Below are 19,518 nucleotides of genomic sequence, written 5' to 3' on the forward strand. Positions count from 1 at the left end.
TACAGTCAATTCTGTGGACTGTTGCCGAATTTTTAGAAAAGTTTTCGCTGTCGGTGGATAATTTTAAATTTGAAATTTTCTGACTTGAAATTTTGCTTAAATATTCAACTGTAAAAGTTTATTTTTGAAATGCAAATTTGGATCTTTTAAATGAATATAACGCATCAGAACAGGAGATCCAGTCTTTCAAGTAATTTTCGAGTAATTCTGTTGTTCGAGTTTCTTGTCCAAATCATGAGAAATAGTACAAATAGAAAAAAATACTTTAGTAACAGTTGATGTCTTACATCCTTTTATACGAACGAATCTATTCATTTTATGTACCTTGAGTAAATTTTGCTCTTCCTTTGATTAGACAATCAAATGAAGCAAACATCACTCTTTCAAGTGATAGAGCTTTACATTAATACGTTGATTTTACCCATGTTAAAGATGTTGTAAAGTTACCAACAACTGCTGTACAGCGGAACAGCCTGTCAGTGTCGCCGAGTTCGTGCAAACGCCGTGGCACTATCAAAACGTAGAATGTTGTAAGTCGCGAGAAAACCTTCCAAAAACTTCGTTTGTTGCACAACCGGTACAGAACAAAGAAATTCCCACTAATCGTGGGACGCGGTTGCATCAGACTCGTCGTATGCTGAAATGAGACTGAAATGGAAGAGTTGACGCACCCGAAGCAATGTAACCAGGGGTGATGTGCAAGCAACAGCAAATCATTGTGCAAAAACTTCTTGATATCTTTCCTTCCGAAATGAAACACATGTCAAGGTTTCAATTAGGGGATTTATTCTAGTCATATATGTTTACGGTCCCCCGCTGGTGTTTTTACGTCTTGGGTGTGTGAGGTTCTTATACTGTTGCTAGCTGTTGGAAGAGAGCTCGTACGGTTGACGGGTGTATGCACTTGAATTAGGAAACGGATGGGGTGGATGGGTGGATGGGAAAACTTAAACTTTTGAAAGCATACTGGCTGGCACGAGGATGTGTCACGGCAGTGACACGATAGTAAGGATTTCATTTCGGAGCTTTGCTTTGAAGACATCTTGGGGGGCGGGGGGTTTCCGGAAGAGGCGAAAAAGGTAATGGGGGAAAGCGTGGTAAGCGTGTGTAACAACGGAGTTACAAGGTCTCATAAGCTTTCGGTTTTTGGGTTAGTTTACAACGGGTGCTTCGGTTGAACTCCCTGACTACCCTGAGCACACACCCCCGTCATTGACGCTAGAGCTGTGACGGGAAAATCCAAAAGAAAGTCTCACCACCGAGGCATCATTTTCCCTAGCAGCACACAAGGTAGGTAGCATATTGCCGATGAGCTGCAAAAATTTCCTTCCCAAACCACTGCTGCTTCTACGGGAACGAATGACAAGAACATCCTAATGTGTGTTTGTGAAGAACTGTAGTAGAATTTCATTGTTTCCGCTTGCAAGCTTAAGACGGGGGGAAAAAGCGAACCGACCAAACCAAAAAAAAAGGGAAAGTGTACCTTTGTCACCAGATATGCGCAACGGGTTGTTCATTGAAAGGGAAAAAGATGGGTGCTGGCAATAGTTTTTACTGGCGCCTAGATTTGTGGATGAAACAAATGACGGATTTTAATCTTTCATAAGCATAATTAATTTAAATCTGGTGTAATGATTTACCCAACGTCACTCAAACAGGAATCCGGATTCCCACATGGGGGATGTGGTGTTCCGTGTATGGGGAGGCGAGGGATAGTGTGACATATGGGTAAGATAGGTAAATGGTTCAGTACCTCGAGAGAAAAGGGGTGAAACAGATGGGTAAAGTTTTTGTACGGTTAATCTTCACTGAGAGACGGGGATGTATACAAGAATGGTTTAAGAATACTTTTGTTTGAAAGTTTTTTTTATGTGTTACAATTTATTAAGTTTGTCTTCGTGTGTGTGTTGAACACACTGAAGAAGGTGTAGTGATGGGCAAAATGCTGTTTAGGTCGGAGTAGATTACAGAGCGCTCCAAATTTTCCGGAATCGATTCTGGATGGTAGGTTCGGTATTGAATCGCGGAATCGGATCTGAGATCCATTCCGAAACTAGAAACGATTCGAAAATTGGAATCGGAATCAGAACCGATTCCGAAAACGCAATCGAAATTAGAACCGATACTGAAAATGAATTACTCGAATTGTGTTACGAATTATTTTCTCTATACTAGTTTATGAAAATAATTTTTAGGATTCATGAAAAACAAAATAAAGAAACAAATAGTTACAAAATTTTTGTTTAAAATGCTGCAAAAAATACTTAACTTTAAATTGTATTATTTTATTATTAAAAAAAGCGCAAGTTCCTCTAGTTCGACAGTAGCAAAAGCTGCGTCGGTGTGTAGCTACAAACGAAAAGCACACACGTAATTGCATTTGTATAAAGTTTTTGCACCAGTGCAGGACCTTCCACGATAAAGCCATATTCAACAGCGTTTATCTCACGTTCGCAACGAACCCAAAAACAACCAAGCGTCTGTAGAACGTCGTCATCGTCGCTGCTTGTTGTCGTTAACGACTACGGGTTTATGGTTTTGACTTTATTTACAATACAACCGAGAAAAGAAAACAAACAACATGGAAATGAAACGAAGTAAAAATCTGCATCACCCACAAGTGGTACCGCCCAGTAGGGGAAACGTGGCAAAACATTGAAAACCAAAAAAAAAAAAAATATGCACCTCAACTCGTTTTACATGTTCGATAGGAAAAATGTGACGCACCCGCGAAACCTTGCCCACCGTACGGAACCGCATCGTTATTCAACCGACGCGACCGTGACGACGACGATGACGGTCGGTAAAGGATTCTAGTCCGCCGTAACGACAGGACGCAAGGAGCAGAATCGGAAAGCAGAAACGCAGCAGACAGCCGCATGCAACAACAGATACATAAATCCTGCCTTTCCCCCCTGGTTTTCGCATAATTTAAGAAGGAATATGGAAAAAGGGTTTGAAAGTGGAAAAAAAAACTCTTGCCAACACAAATAAGCTTACCAGCACACAGATACACACACACATAGGAAAACGCACCAGCGGTAAGACCTTTAGTTTTGGGATTTGGCTGGTGGAAAGTCACACATGTACCGTGGGCCACCGCAAAATGGGCACGCGTACGCAATCCCGTTTTCGAGCGGATGGTGGACCAGGCCGGTGCACGGGGTGCACGTGTTTAAATGCAGTTAAGTAGGTATTATGCAGATTTGCATCATCGCCCGTGCGCGGTATCGAAACCAAAAAAAACACCAAACATTGTGCATTATGTTTATTTCCTCACTCTGGCACGCTCTGAGGGGGGGGTTTTGTTTTTTTGGTGGTTGGTGGTACCTTTGGTTGTTATTCTCAGCAACCGTTCCGACCGATCGTACAGGAAGGATAATGGGTTCGGGCTATATTGGGGGAGTAGACTATCGGATAGCATTCTGTGGTTAAGGATCGTAAAGAATATAAACCTGAAAAATGTGAAATTTGAGCATTCACACAAAATATAATCTTCGTGGAAAAAATCAAATCTCACGAATTATTTTAGGTAATAAAAATTAGGATTTATGGGTCATAAAGGCCAATTCTTTTGTACATGTTCGAAGTTATCGTTCTACTGATTAGGTTCAGTAGTTCCGACCCGAACTCGCTGCACCCACGAGTCGGAGTCACATATGGTAGTCGTTTGCACCTGCTGGAACTACTGAACCTACTTCGAACCAAGTCTGACCCGAACTCGTTGCACCCACGTGTCGGAGTCGCTTATGGTAGCTTGCACCTATAGGAATCGTTGCACCTACTGAACCTACTGAACCTACTTTGACCCGAATCTGATCCGAACTCGCTGTACCCATGGCTCGGTATCGTTTATGGTAGTCGCTTGCACCTACCAAAATCGTTGCACCTACTGAACCTACTAGAACTTACGGTTCGACCCGAACCGGTTCGGGTCGCTTATGGATGGTTCCGATCCGGTAGGTTCGGGTCGATCGGCCCATCGCTAATTTGTAAGAGTTTAAGCTTCTTCACACGATGCGCGACTGAATCTTATGCAATCGACATCCTCCAAACATGATTGGATTTAAACCGTAATCTTGGGCATAAGTTTATCTCCTGATGCTATCGAAAAAATTGAAATCTTTCGTTTGATTCTCGGAAAAAATATTTCCACGACCAGGACTTTGAGGCTCCTGCAAAATTTCGACAAATACTCGATATTCAACAGCAGAACGGTCTTATAAGTACGCCAACTTGCGTTTAAGTATGATCTATTACGAAGTTATTAAGGTGAAACAAAAAAAAATAATAAACTGGATTATTGTTTCTCACTAACATGTTCTTAACATGTAAATAAAGAACCGATTGTGACAGAACTCCATTGCATCAATGCACCTTAGAACTGGTATAAACGACACTAAGTGTATGAATTCAAATTCCTAGCCAAAATTGATGGCCTTTTAAAACGCGTGTTACCATTTCCACTTCGTTCTACTGTATCCCAAAAAGCAGGAGAAAAGTAAAAATGGTGCAAAAATAATTTTTGGCGAAATTCAACCCAACCAAACGGTGGAGGCTACAGCTTAACGTGGCCTTCCGTCTGCCGCAAGGAACTGGTCACTAAGGCAGCAAACTGCAGGCAAATAAATTGCACTTCCTATGCTGCACTTCCTGTGCAGTCCGGTTTTCGTGGGCGGCACCACGAGGGGTTTTTGCCGGGTTTTGTTGCCCTGCCGCCCATCAAGATGCGGAAAAATGTAACAAAATAAAAGTAAAAGCAACCGAAAGAAGTTGGCGGGCAGAACGCAAAACTATCGCACAACCGTTTGCAACCACCGGGGCTGGTGCCTGTGCGCGTGATGCACTTTAGGGGCCGTGCATTGTTCAGGTTTCCTGCCTATGGCTTTGCAAAAACAAAATGTACGCTTCCTGCTTACGCCCACCGTTTTACTATCCATGGTGCACGGGACAGACCGAGGGCGACGTGTTTTGTCAATAAACGGACCAACCCCCCTATTGCATTGCGCATTACCGGGTTTTTGGGGGGTTGGGGGGGGGGGGGGGGAGAAAACGGTAGCCAACGGTTAAGGATTGGATTTTTGGCCTACGATGCCATCGATATCCTTCAGGTGCAAGGTGCATTTCTTGCGGAGCGTATAAGTGGAAACGATCCGTTTGGTGCATTGTTTCACCTACTTCCGGCTTTACTGCTACCAACTTTGAACAGTGTTTGTTCGTTGTGTGTTGCTGTTTAGTTCGGTGAAGAAAATAATTTTAAATGAAATAATAAATTCTAGTGTTGTGTCAATTGAATCTTTTGAAAAGACTCATTCATACGAATCTCCAGAAAAGAGTCATTCAAATCTTGCTCCGACTCCCAAAATTTTAATCAATTTTAATAAATTCAAATGAATCCTCAAAGATTCGTGAATCATTAACGATTCGCTGCCAACAAACTTAAGTCTAAAAGAAATGCATTTATTCCAGAAGAACTATCCCGAAACTCAAAGGATTTATAATTCACTGGGGATTCACGAATATTCATAATAAAGATTCAGAATCATTCATTTCAGTTTAAAGATTCGTTCAGATTGATGAATCTGAAACAGATTCATCCAACAGAAGTAAATTCTGTTCATATGAACAAGATGTTTGTGGTGAGTTGTCTTAGAATAACGTCTCAATATGTCTTATAATTCCTAACAAACTAAATTTTCCTTAGAAAAAAATTTTGTTAGTACTCACACACATGTAAGACTTCATGTGAATACAATTGGTTACCCACTGTAGCAGTCACCGGGTTCATTTCACGTGAGCCGTTTAATAAACAGGTGTACGGTGTTAGCTTCCATGGCAAAGCACGGCCAGTTTCATTTCTCATAACCATCGCCACCCCAGGTGTATTCAGGATATTTTGTCTCCATCGCACCACCAACACCCGTACACCAATCCCAACCAACCCGATTCTTCAGTTCTTCGCTTGATACACTCAATGACTTTTTTTCGGGAGGTTCTGTTTCCGTTTCGGTGCAATTTGATCGTAATTAAGATCATCGTTTCCTATCGAGCCCGATAGTCAACAAACACGTCATGGCGCCCTGACGCAAGCGACCTAATGCGAGTATGATGTGTCACGGCCCTGTTCCCTATCCTCGGTCTGTGAAAAATACACAGGGGTTGTAAACAGAAAGCAAAAAAACAACGAACAGGCTACGGTAAATGCTCAGCAACAAACATCCAACGCAACGGTGGGCTCTATGCCAACAGGCGGCGTGACAATTCTGGTTACCTATTTTGCCAACTGGCTGCAACAGTCGTCCCAATTCCCAAGGAGGGGGTTTTGTCAGGCGTTCCGTTTCTGATGTTGTTTTCGCCGTTTTTTTTTTGGTTCCGGCCTTCCGTTAAAATGGAGTTTATAATGCTTTAATATCAATTTTTCCACCTTACCACCGGCCGAAACGCATCACGCGTCCACCCCCCGCCCCAAAAAATGCTCCGTAATCAAAATGCATTATAAAGCTTCATTCATTTTCCCAACGGTGTTGACCTATACGTGTTCAAATTTTGGGTTTTGGATCGCTTCGTCTGGCAGTTTGGTAAAGCCTGTTAGTCACCCCGCCGGTCACTCGCCTAAATCGGTCTTCCGGTGCGACCCTTGTTGATGCAACAAAAACAACGTAACGATCTAAGAACGTGTGACGCTACAGAATGGAATGTGCGTGATAGGGCACAAAACGCTAAACGCGCAAACAGGGAAGGGGGTATGAAATTGATCGCAAATTGATCAGGTTGCTATTGGTGACGGTCGTGCATTGGTTGGCGTTTTTTTTGGCCCTTTAAAGAACCGTAGAAAATTATTCCCAAAGTGTTTACTAAAATCGCATTGAAGGGTTTTTACTGAAAGCGAACCGTGTAGGTCCGTCAGCTGCAGCCGATTCGTGCCACTAATGTTTAGCCATTGGTAGAAATTGTTTATTTTTAATTATTCACTCTCGATGCAAACAAATTTCCGACGGAACCTATTACCATTCCAGAGGGATAAAACGCGCAACAAATCGTCGCACACGATACGTTCGATAGGATACGCAGGAGGAGGAAAAGTTTTGCTGGAAAAACATATCCAATCGAACCGGATGCTACTTTTGAGGCTAAAGGCTAGAGAAAATTCATGAACTCTCAACGAGATTCTTTGATAACTGTTAATGGGGTAAGATTCGGAGGGTTGTTGTTTTAAGGACAATAAAAAATAAGAGTTGAGAGTTCATTGAGAAGACAAATAATAATAAACCCTGTTTTTTTGTTGATTCACAAAATGATCAAAAATGGAAATTCATAGTATTGAACCGAACACCACAAAACTAGATCTTTCAAACACTCGTGCTAGAAATACTCAAACAATGAAGTCCAATTCTTGTTCTTCTTTCTTAGCCTGCTCATGGTCGACCACGTCCCGAAGACATGGCCAGGTCTCCAATCCGTTTGCAGGAAACTCAGTCTAAGGCTGCAGTCCTCCATCCACAACTGCATCTGATCTCCGTCAGGTTCGACTCCACCTGATCCAGTCAACGAGCTCTCTGTGCTCCTCTACGTCTCGTGCGTCAAATGGGTCGCTGACGAGTATCTTCTTGGTGGGCCATGAGTCCGACATCCTCATCACGTGTGCCAGCCATCGTATTGACAACTTCAGGCTTTGACAACTCGAGGTTCATTTGCCTTCTCCTATAGAGAGCACCGGCCGTTCAAAAATAGCGAGTGCATTGACGATCACAGGAGTTTGTGGAGCCCGTAGTAGGCACGATTTCCCTGAACAATGCGCTTTCGGATTTCGCTGCTCATGTTGTTGTCCGAAGTTACGTTCATACCAAGGTAGCAGAAATCCTCTACCACCTCAAGATCGTTGCTGTCAACTGGTCAACCGCAAATGTACATCCGATGTTTTCGAAGTCATCCACGAAGACCCCGGTGAAATTGAAATAAGCACAATCAAAAGATATTAATGTACTTCAACGATTCAAGTACAATTCAAAGAAGTTAATGTACTTACAGCTTGAAGTTTTACCTGGTAAGTTTCACCAGAACACTAATCATTACTTTATTGTACAGAAAATAACATTTTAGAATCCAAAAAGCCCTTTCCCCAACATGTACTGGTTTCGTTTCATTGGTTTCGGGTATTAGATTCGTGGGATTAGAATTGTCTTAAGGTGGTACGAACTACGGAAGCCCTTGAACATTCAAGCCGCACTCTACAGTTCCGTTTCCAGGCCGACGATCCATTTGAAAAGGGAACAGACGAAACAAGGAGTCAATAATGAAGGTTACCAGTATGTGTGTGACACATGTTCAAAATATCATTTTGATAAGGAAATGATGACCCCAGGTGCTATCGAGTGTTTTGTCTTGGGGGTGGGACACGGAGCATGGAAACATTCGGTCAGCATGAACCGAAACAATGAGCACGTTATGTGATATTTAGGGATTGGAACGCTAAGGAAGCCAAGTTGAATGCTTTCGGAGTGAAAATATTTGGTACGGGGGGAAAAGAAGCATTGAAAAAAAAACTCTCCAAAAAGGAACTAATCCCAATCGGAGCCGGCAGAAAAGGACATCCAAACGTATCGGATGTGTTAGAGATGGGCGTGCTGTTGCTTCCAAGTGGGTTGATTTCCGGAAACATGTCCCCAGCTCGGAGTGGTTTTGCCGTAATAAATGGTAACCCGCAGGTTTCGTCACGTGGGAAGCAGGCTGGACAGGAAGGAAGCCGGATTCGAACGTTCTTCCCGGTTCGCCGGGTGGAGGTACAAGGAAGTCACAAGTGCATTCTTCCGCCTATTTGGTTCCCAAAAAACCTGGAATTGGGAGCACGTACAATCGACACTCTGCCGGATGGTATTAATTACAAAATTTCAAGTGTAATTTAATAAACTTACCCCAAACCGTTCATGGTTCCGATACTTTTTATTGAGTCGGACATAGCCTGCGGGAAGGTGAAAAAAAACCCGATCGGAAGGAAGTGATGTGTGTTCAAGGAATAAAAATTGCATTGTACGTTTCTGCTTCCGTTTTAATAAACACTGAGCTAGAAAAGTGGCAAGAAGCACGTTTTTGATTTACCAGTGAGCACTGATTAACATGTGGAGAGTTATTAATTGTGTAATCGGATATGATACATCCTGTTTTGCACCATACTAAATCATCGTTAGTTGCACATTTTATCGTACAGAGAAGCAAAAAATATATAATATTTTCATACGCTTCAATTTTTAATATATAAAAAGATGTTTAAAGCTTCATTAAAGCTAATATTTTAAATTCTTTTTTTAATACCTGTTCAATGAAAACCGAACAGTAAAAAACATAAAACTATAGCTCGTGCCAAAAATGGTAATCGATATCATCAGCTTTTTTATGTATCTGCTGGATTCGCCTTCACCGCATGGATGATCGTTGTATCGTAGGATCGATATCTTTCTTCCTGTCCTGTCGAAGAAGCTTCCGATTTCTCTATTTCTCTCTACACATCCCTTATTCGCTTTTGCTTCATTCATAAGCGAAGATAACTACTTGAAGACCCGTAGAGTCTTTTGTTTCCACTCAACCACCCGACAAATGACAGTTTTGAAAAGGTTTCTTATGGTGTAGTTTGGTTCGTGTTTTTTCCTCCCTCCGGGCACCTTTCTTGTCAGCAAAAGGGGTTTCATTTAAAGATGAGAGAGTCGGGTGTTTCGATAAGTTTCTTGTATGCCGGCAAACTATGCGGTTAACAAAACCGATGCGTTAAAGCCACCGGCCAGCTAGAGCCGCACCATGACTAGCCGAAATTTTTGGTGACATTTGGAAAGGTTTGCGCGTCAATGACTTCGACAGCATCTATCAATTAACGGCGTGAGTCAAAGTTTCGCAATTACTTTCCATCCGCATCCATCATTATCGTCGCCGGTTCAGTTCGGAGCTTTGGACCAAGCGTTTGGATGCTTTTAGCGATCAATCGATCGTTCGATTCGTGTCACTTTAGTTCCGGCCACGATGCTTTCGGGACTTTCACTGCAACTGGCAGTAGTGCTTGCACTAGTTTAACCGCGCATCGTGGAAGGGAACCCTTTTGGAAAAAAACTTTAAAATCGAATCAAATTTCATCGTATAAAGCGTGCAGCTAAAGTACGCTAGAGCAGCTTCTGTAGCTTGTGAGAAACACTTTCCATAGTGCAAAAAGTGTTAGAACACAGTTTTGCTAAAAGCAAAAAGTGGTTGCAATCGAAAAAAAAAGAAAGAACGCTTAACATATTTCTCCTGATCGATGGAGTAGTGAACGAAGTAGGAAATCCATAGTTACGGGACAAAAAAAAAATGACGAGTAAATCCGGCAACAGACTACGGCAACTTTGAATATAATTAATGACTAAACTCCATTACGCAGCTAAATCATAGCGGAAGATGGCCCGAACGTACTAAGACGCTGATGACGATGGCGATGATGATGACGGCGCCAATCCGGAGAACTTCATCCCTTTCCCCCCACCATGCAGCAGAGTGGGCACTTAAGCCCTTTTGAGGCTGGCATTGACTTGGTGGCTAAAATATGAAAGAGATGTTTTCTTTTTGTACCAAGAATAGTGACTTTTCTTAGAATGGCTTGAGGATATTGTTCATTTTAAGGAATATATTGGGTTTTATATGTTTCGTGAAAACATAGGCGAAAATATGATGGAAAATTGTTTATAATTTTCGATATATTAGTTTCAGAAGGCATGGTCGAAATTCTAATTCTTGAATCTATTCTTCAAGAATTCTTTCCCACACTTCTTGGACACTTCTTGGATTCTCCAATAATATTCCTTCCGCCTACATGACCCACTTCACTTTCCACTGGGTCACCCTCGTTCTCAGGATGCTCAACCTGTCAACTTTCACCAGCAGTATGACAGCAGTTTTCGGGGTGGGAGATTTATTTGCGAAAAGCCACACGGCAACACAATAGAAGCTTTTACCTCGTCTCGTTTGCCTTCAGTATGTGGCAGTTAGGTGCGTAATTTTCAAACCATTTCACCAATTTCGGACGAAGACAATAATGTCGTTCGGCGGCCACATTGTTGTCGGTGGCGGGTTTAAGGAGGTATGAAGATGGTTATTATTGTTAGGGGGAAATTGTAAAACCCCAGCATTCCTTTAGCAATTTGACAAAGAAAGTTGCAAGTTGTAATGCGCGACCTTCGAGTTCGTCAAGTCATATTTGTCAATAGACGTTGATCATGCGAGTGGGTTGTTGATGGGGATGAATGTAAATTCGGACGAATGAAGACTTTGTAATGATTGAAAGCAAGTGTTATGCATTAGAATAGTGTATTTTCTTTGTAATAGAAGCGTTAGCCAATGAAAAAAACATTTGATCTTAACTTAATGAATTGGGAGGTAATAAAAGGGATTGGATACATGGAAAGACTTTTAAGTGACGAAAGCCCTTCTCGAATAATGATAGTTTAAACGGGACTGAATTTGATTAATAATGTTATGTGATTGATACTCATGCAAAAAGAAAATTGGTTTAATTTGCTTTCAAGAATGTGTTGGAAACAAATCAAGTTAAAAAAATTTCGATTGCTTGAGGTAATTTATATATTTCCATACTTCAGAATTCTCAAGGATTCTCAATAATTAGAATAAAATTGTCTTAAATAAATACAATAAACCCATTATCTGTTTTCCAAAGTATTTCACAAATTCACTCATTATGCGGGAGTTTGATTTTACTTTTAAAAACCACGCAAATTCCTCTCCTTTCTTCAGCTATTGGTCATTCTTTTACTCAACATTCCGCTCCATCTTTCATCCATAGCTTTCCCAGCAAAAGATTTATTGCTCTATTCATTAACCCCCGGCACGCACCGGTCCAGACTCCCTTCTTGGCACGGTAACAAACCGAACGCCCCGAGGTTTATTAACGTGTCATCAATAATCTTTCCTCGCGGTGGGCCAGCAGCAACTCAAGGGACACTGTACGGCACACCGCTGTCACATTAAAGTAAAACAAATTGACAAACTTAAAAGCGAAGAAGCTGTCACCTTCCTTTTTTTTGCGCAAAACCGGCGTTCAAGTACCTTGTCTGTAGAACGTGCACGAAAAGATTTTTATCTACCTTCTAGCGCGAAGGTGTGCAGGATGTGCAGGATAATTAAAATTAATTATCAACAGAGACTGCAGAGACGCGTGAAGACTTGGCTGACTTCCTGCGGTGTGTACGGTGTGCAGTTGTTGTGCAAAAGTACGCGCCTTGAAGGGCACGATTCGATAGGAAGCGAAAGTAAAGAACCGATGTGTCGTCACCATTATTACACAGCGAAGGGATGGGGTGACGTTGCGTTTAACCTCCGAAGATTCAAGCAGACACAGGGACGCAATTGACCATGGGCACGTGTGGTGTTTTGTTTTCCTGTTTTGAAGTTAAGTACTGGCACACGTGCCGGGTTCTCCGTTTTCTTCCACCGCCTGAGAAGAGAATATCCCACTGTCGTACTAATTATCCTTCCGTCCTCGTGTGTGCTCTGTGGCAGAACTTAGGGGGGTAGTGCAGCGAATGCGTGAGGGTGAGTGTTTTCTTTAGCACGTTTCTCAACCCCATTGGATTTTTTTCGGTGTATCATTAACTCGGGCGTCTGATAGTAATGGAGATCATTTTTCATGCATGCAAAACCAAATCTCATCGACATCGTAAAGGGGACGTGGGACGTACGCGCTTGAGCGGTGGTTTTAGGGTTCATTTGTTGATCTGATTCGAAGTGTGCTTATCTTGAGGTTTTTTTTGGGGTAGAAACGAAACGTACGCACGCAGAAGTCATGTGGCAGAGGTTTATGTAATAGTCGTGACGTATGAGAAAGCGGAGGGCAAAGCAATTGATCCTAATCACGTTCATTGTGCTTAAGGAAAAATATTCTAAAATGTTTATGTAAAAGTTAAGTAAACTAAAATTTCTTTTCTCTTTATCCCAGTTATGTCCTTTCAAAAGGATTCTTTCTATTTTTGTTATTACTTTTTAAGTTTCTCAAATTCTCCAGCAAACACGATAAACCACAGCGACTGTTCAACTCAACAGTTACTGTCCCTTCCAAGCTTCCAAGACCGGAAGTAAAAAATGGCGTGCCACTTTTGCCGATTGTTTCTTCACTTCCTTTCTCATCTCTAGCAACACTTTCTCAGGCAGAAGCGTTCGAGGGCCGCCTTGTATGGATGTGGTTTTAAACATTCGCTCCCACGCCCCATTCCATTCATACTGGCATCGATGACGCAAGCATAATCGGACGGAACGAAATATGCCCATTAAATACATACACCAACAGTCGCCCGCCAGGATGATGGGCGTAAGAACGCAGAATTCTCCCCCAAAGCGTTTTTGTGATTGTTGTTTCGGCTGCTTTTATTGTTGTATTTTTTTAAAACACATCTCACAACTGAATAAATGGAATGGATTTTTTTTTCATACACTGAGTGCGAATTGTCGTGTTCGATGGCAGATTGCTTCTAACGCTTACTTCTCCGTCCGAATGGGACAAACACTAATGAAGGCACAGAACCGGCCTGTTTTCCCGGATTCGGGGTGAGCTAATTTGATTCCCACACTCGGCAGCACGCACTGTCACTTGCAATGACAATTTCAGTTCACTAATCAGTTAACATTAATCAGGGCGAAAGGCGAACGGTCTGGCGTTGTACCGCATCGGAGCATTGCAAATCGTATTCCCCGTAGGGATAAGGGATCGTCTAACTATTACGTAACGCGCACGGAAGGGGTGGAAAAAGAAAAAAAAGGAGTCGGCCCGGTGGTGTATGTGATAAATGGCGCTAGTTCCGCACGACAAGACAGGATATTAAATCCCAGCCGGACCGTCCCACCATAGGAAATAGTGATGGGTAATTCATCAATTGTCGGAGTAATCCGTCTGTGGTTTTAAAAGCCATTTAAGAGATTATACAAACAGTTAAACTTACTGAGCCCGGCCACTAACGAAGTGTTAAAATTGGAGATTTCTCCAGAGTGAACTGATGCTTCACCGAAGTCAACTCCGGAATCATTCGAGGTCAACTCCGGATTACTCCGGAGTAAAATTTGAAAAAATCCAAAGAAATTCAAACTCCGGAGGATTTCTCCTGAAGTTGAATCCGGTTTTTATACGTCAGAGTCGGAGTGGTTTCATCCGAGAATACCCACCATTATTAGAAAGGATTGACTATCCGGCTACGTAAAAATTAGTCTTAATACAGCCTGGCCATTCTTAAAAAGCAACAAAAAAGGTATAAGAATAAAGAAAAACTAAATAACTCTGAACTAGTTTGCAAGAGTTTGAAAGCGATTGCCCTTGTAGAAGGCGTTTCGGTGTCCTAGTTCCTCGAATTATTTCTCGTTTGTCCTGCTTCACATGTGATATTTAAACTATTAAGTAAATAATAGAGGGGGGATCCTACTAGCTGTTTCATAGGAAAAGAAGGGGGTGAAAAATTAACAATTTTTGCATTACGTAATTTTTGAATCATCCCAAAAACGTTTGTCGGAGCAAAATAAGCCGTACCGCACACGGTACGGGCAGAGGCAGACAGACAGTGTGGTGGTTGATGAGCTGGACAGATTTGACAGTATATTTCCCCTTGATTACTTGTTGTGTGTCTCTTCTGGATTTTTTTTATGTAAGGATGCGTCCTCCTGTTGCAAACGGGATTTATTCTACGACCGTGAGGAATACGAAGGGAATTTTTGGATACGCAGATATATAAAGTAGATAACGGAATGGGATTTTATTTTAATTTTTAAACATAGTATTTTGGGAATTAAAAATATCAGAATGATAGTCGGTGATCCTTTTAATTGATTATCAGCTGTATAATAGTTTAGCATGGAAACCTTCAATACGCTGGTCACGTCATGCGAATAATACCGGTTGATCAAGCACATTGATGGCTGTTAGTTTGTTTAAAGATATGGTAGAAATGTGGTAGGATTACTTAGCCGCGCTAAAGTTACTCAATGACAGTAATACTACCTTCAGAAGCGTCAGGATAGATCCACAGTAACTATAAACCATAAAAAGACATCATCTTTACAAAAAAAAAAAAGATTTTCGCTTCATTTCTCCAAAACCCTTCTTACAAAACATACCTGCAAATATGTACGATTTATGCTTTTCTGCTGCATTTGCTAAATGAAAACATAAAAAACGCCACATTGCAGCATTATATACACTAGGTAAAGAAGGCAAAAAAACAGATTCTCGTATCGAGACATCATGCAACAAATGCATCCCGCACAATGTAATCAATGTAATAGGATACGGCCACCCGGTACCGTCCGGTACCACGTTCCACCCCCAAAAAACCAATGCTACCGTCCTTGTATAACGTTGCGGGAACTGATTGCCGGAAATCCGTCGTTTCTTCGTTCCGTTTGCTAGCCGTCATGATGTGGTCCATCCACCTCTTCGTTGCCCTTTTTAGTGAGGAGTGTATCCCATCGGTTGAATATTTCTTCACCGATAAACTACTGCCGCCTGCCTGCTGCAGTAGGTTGAAGGCCTTTCGGTTTCGGTCGATGGTTATTTCCGACACGGGATCTTGTCTCCCGTCCGACGTTGCTATCGTTTGCTGGGGATTCCCAATCCGATATCCGGTAATAGCTCCAGTCTGTGCCCGGTGCATGCTGCACACAATCTTTTCCCTGGGCATAGCAGCTGTGGAACGATTCGTTGCCGATTCGAAATGGGGCAACAGCAGTAGCAGGAAAAAAGAACGCACAGCAATGATATAAAGCTGCTGCGAGTGAGGAAGAGGAATTGGCGATGGCAAAAAAAAGATCCATACACATTCTTAGCAGAGGAATTGAACTCTCGCTTCCGTATCCGTGTTGAAAGGTATGGGTGGTGACCGAGTCCGGAAGGGAGACAAAAATGCAAGCATGCATTGCGCACATTGCACATTCCGAATAATGATATTATCGATATATTGGTTTCAATTTCTTATCCTTCTACGGTGTGCTTCTTGTTCTTTATCGGCATGACTCGCTTGGTCGATCTTCTGTTTTTTCTTTGGTTCTAACTCTCTTTAAGAAGACTTCTTACCTACGGTAGACTGTTTCTTCTCGTCGAACTTCCCTGTGTCCTTGTCGGGGATAATCGTGACGTTGGTTTGTGTTGCTTCTTCCTTTCGGATTGCTGATTGATTGGCATTCATAATAGAGTATTGTAATTGGATTTTTTTGCGTTGCATTTCATGGTTTGCCTTCGGTTTCGTCTGGTGGTCGAAAGCGTTCATTTCTCTTCCTTCGCTGGATGTTAGCGTAGACGATGCAGTGCATCCCGTCTGGACAAGATGTGTGGATGCAAAATCCTGAAACCGAGCATCATCACCACCACCGATCGTCAGCAGGTGGTCGAATGCGCTTAACACTCCGTTACGGAGGATCTGTGAATTTCTTGTTCGGTAGCGGAAGGTTATATGCGTTACCTTGGCCCATATTTGAGTAACAGATGGTTGCAGATTAAACGAGTGTTGGAATTCTTTGCTTTTGGAAGTTTTAAAGGCGATTTTAATTTTTTGGTAATTTACATTTGGTCTATTTGTTTTGCTCTACCAAGATCTTTCTTTAAACAAATATTGATTATTAAATTTGTTATTTTTCGACAAAAATTTCCAAAAAACATCCTTTCAAGAGGTTAAAATACTGTGCATTGTTACAATTGCTCTTCATTATTAAAACGCATTGCAAATCCAAGCAGATGCAAGCGAACTTCACTTGGAAGTGGAAACCTTACCGCTACATGGTTATCCTTTTTTTCTCTCTCTATCCATCCAGCACCCATGGACAGATAAACGAGATTAATGATGTCGGGTCGAGCAGAAGTTTTGCATTAAAATAATTTATAGTGGCTGGAGTCGTCGCTTCCCGGTACTCGAATGTTGTTTGTACGCAGTTGATTTTTAAAGGTTTCCGATGGTTGGAGCATCCTCGGGAACACGGCAAGAGAGACAGAGCAGATCGTGCAGTAAAAGCAAGTGCGAATAAATCCATCCGGGGAGTTTCCACAACTGAGCGAAAAGTACCGCAAGGGCCGAAGGTAGGATCGGAAATGAAAATTAACGAGCATGATCCGCTACGATGGAGTTTCCCGGGGAGTTTATCCGTTCCCGGGGTAAATAACTCATTGACTTTTGCGCTCACCGAATGGGTGTTGGATTTATGAAGATCATTTAGTGCTGAAAAGCGATGAGTGCAGATGCTTAAGGAGTGAGTGTTTTTTTGGGAAAACAAAAACAGTTGCATGCACTGTCTCGTACCGATTATTGTTCAATTGGAAGGAAAGTGAAGTATGATTTAAAAACACAAACATGAGTTTATGCCATATTACTAGTTGTTAAAGGAAATTTAATTTACCATATGGAGGTTTTTTTTCTCTTCTATTTTTCATGATGATTCCTGAGGGAAATAACGTTAAAGTACACTCGATCATGTATAGCTAGCGATGCTTCACTGTGCAAGGAATTCCCGCTTTTGTCATTCTTCTTCCACCGATCAACCAGTTGCGCATGCTGGCGGAAATAGTATCGAGGGGAAAAGCGTCATTGGATCGGTAAAACAAAACGCCCGTTTTTTTCACCCTCCTTCATCCAGAATGTCGGCTCTTCCGGACGTCATCTGCGAGCTCATGATGATGAACTGCATCAATCGATTTTAAATTCGAACCCTTGAAACGCGACGTGAAGAGGAGAGAGAAAATACGGAAAAAATAATAATAGAAAAAAATGCATATGCACTCTCCCTGCAGTTCGGCGTGCAGCATGCGGATCAGGTTGCACCCGTTGCATTTCGTTCCACGCCCTGTTTTTGTTTGTAACTTTCTCCTCGCTCGGGTCGGGTCGGTTTTCGTACAATTTGGGTTTGGTGTGCGTCCGTGTCCTTGCTGCCACAAAGACACAGTGTGGCATATGGGTTGTACGGAACTGAAGAAATATAACGGAAGCTTAGAGCGTGCATTACAAATGCAGACGAGGGAGAAACATTTGCCGCAGCCTATTAGCATGTGCCGTATGTTATTGAACACCTTTATTTTTTCACGAACCATTTCTTTGCATCGTTCGAAGCATTGTTTTGAGAGGGGAAAAGCGCCAACAACTCGAAGGATAAACATGCAGTCGTATGACGCATAATTTAGTTTTTGCGTCTGGTGGTTAGACTGATGGTGCGTTGATAAGAAAGAACGTAGAGTAAAACATAATCCTAAAGGATGATGCAGAAAAGAAGGGCCCCGAAAAAATGGATAAGAAAGAACAGGAGAAGAATCGTTTTGAAGGAAACGTGACCAGGTGGATAAGGGCACGTGTCGCTTTGATTGACGCAATAGGAAATGTTTTATATTGGATCAGATTTTTTGTTCAAATTAGAGTGTTTAGCTGTTTAAAGTGTAAGAATTTTTTTAATGAAATTATATAAAAATAATTTTATTTTTCCAGAATTAAATTTTAGTTGGATAAGAAATATACTCTTCAGGAAAGAAATAATATTCTTTTCGTAAGGTGATTAATGCATCGTTTATCCCGATTTAACAACCTTGATCGCTAAAAATGCTCTCACCAGTTAGAGCCATATTTCAACTCCATTCGACAGTGTTGCTGCAACAGACACATAAACACACACACCTAGCCAATCGCACACGTGGCAAAAGGATTCGAAAGTGGCCAAAAACACCAATCACCCTGCCTGTCTCGTGGGGGTTTGCTCGTGTGATGATGAATGCACGGCTGGGAATTCACTGAAACTGGTAACGGGGGTTTCGGGGTTGTTTTTTGCACTCAAACACATCCACACACAACGAACCATAACACGGTGCGTCCCTTCCCCTTTGGTTGGTCTCTTCCGGGTGGAATAAGTTTTAACCCCTTTTTTTAGGGAATTGAACGTGTAATAAGTTCTATAACTGCAAACCCCCGGCCGGTAACAGGAAAACCGGTAGCGTGCATGTCCTCGCATGGGTCTCGTTCGCAAGGTGATAAATAATTTTTAATAATGGGAGGGAAATTTGTCAGTAAGATGCTTTGCACCACATATTTGCAGCTGGTATTGGGAAGAGGTGGAAATAGGGATTGCCAAGATTTGCTATTGAATAAACATTGGTAGGTGGCATTTTGTGTGAGGAGATCTTGCTTCAGGAGTAGTTATGAAGTGTCTAAAATGATTGAAGTTTGAAGAAAGTTTGTTAGTATTATTTAAATACAAAATATTTGAATATTCAAGGTGTTCACTAAAAAAAATAGCTTAACTTAAAAGTTATTTGGCTATAAAAAAAGTTGATTGAAATCCATCTCTATGACATGCATCGGTAACAGCTAGCACGTGATTGACAATGGTTTTTGTAAAAAAGATTGAAGCCTGCAAAGCAGCAATGCATGTTTTCGCAATTTAAAAGTACATCTTCCTTTGAAGCACCATTGTTCCTTTGGAAGTTCACGGTAAAAATAGCAAAGGTACATAAACACGCAGACACAAAGCTCAGGGAGATAG

The 19,518-nt window shown here is 41.8% G+C and overlaps 1 protein-coding gene across 1 annotated transcript in view; it reads right to left on the reverse strand.

The window, feature by feature from the left end:
* LOC125771157 (protein yellow-like) overlaps positions 1-18,652 on the reverse strand; it is a 486,298-nt gene extending 467,646 nt beyond the window's left edge. Inside the window, exon 1 of the mRNA XM_049441543.1 lies at positions 18,649-18,652. The gene's annotated coding sequence lies outside the window, so the exon portion shown is untranslated. The remainder of the gene's footprint in view (positions 1-18,648) is intronic.
* Between the last annotated feature and the right edge of the window lie 866 nt (positions 18,653-19,518).

This window comes from Anopheles funestus, chromosome 3RL (assembly GCF_943734845.2).
Source record: "Anopheles funestus chromosome 3RL, idAnoFuneDA-416_04, whole genome shotgun sequence".
NCBI lineage: Eukaryota > Metazoa > Arthropoda > Insecta > Diptera > Culicidae > Anopheles > Anopheles funestus.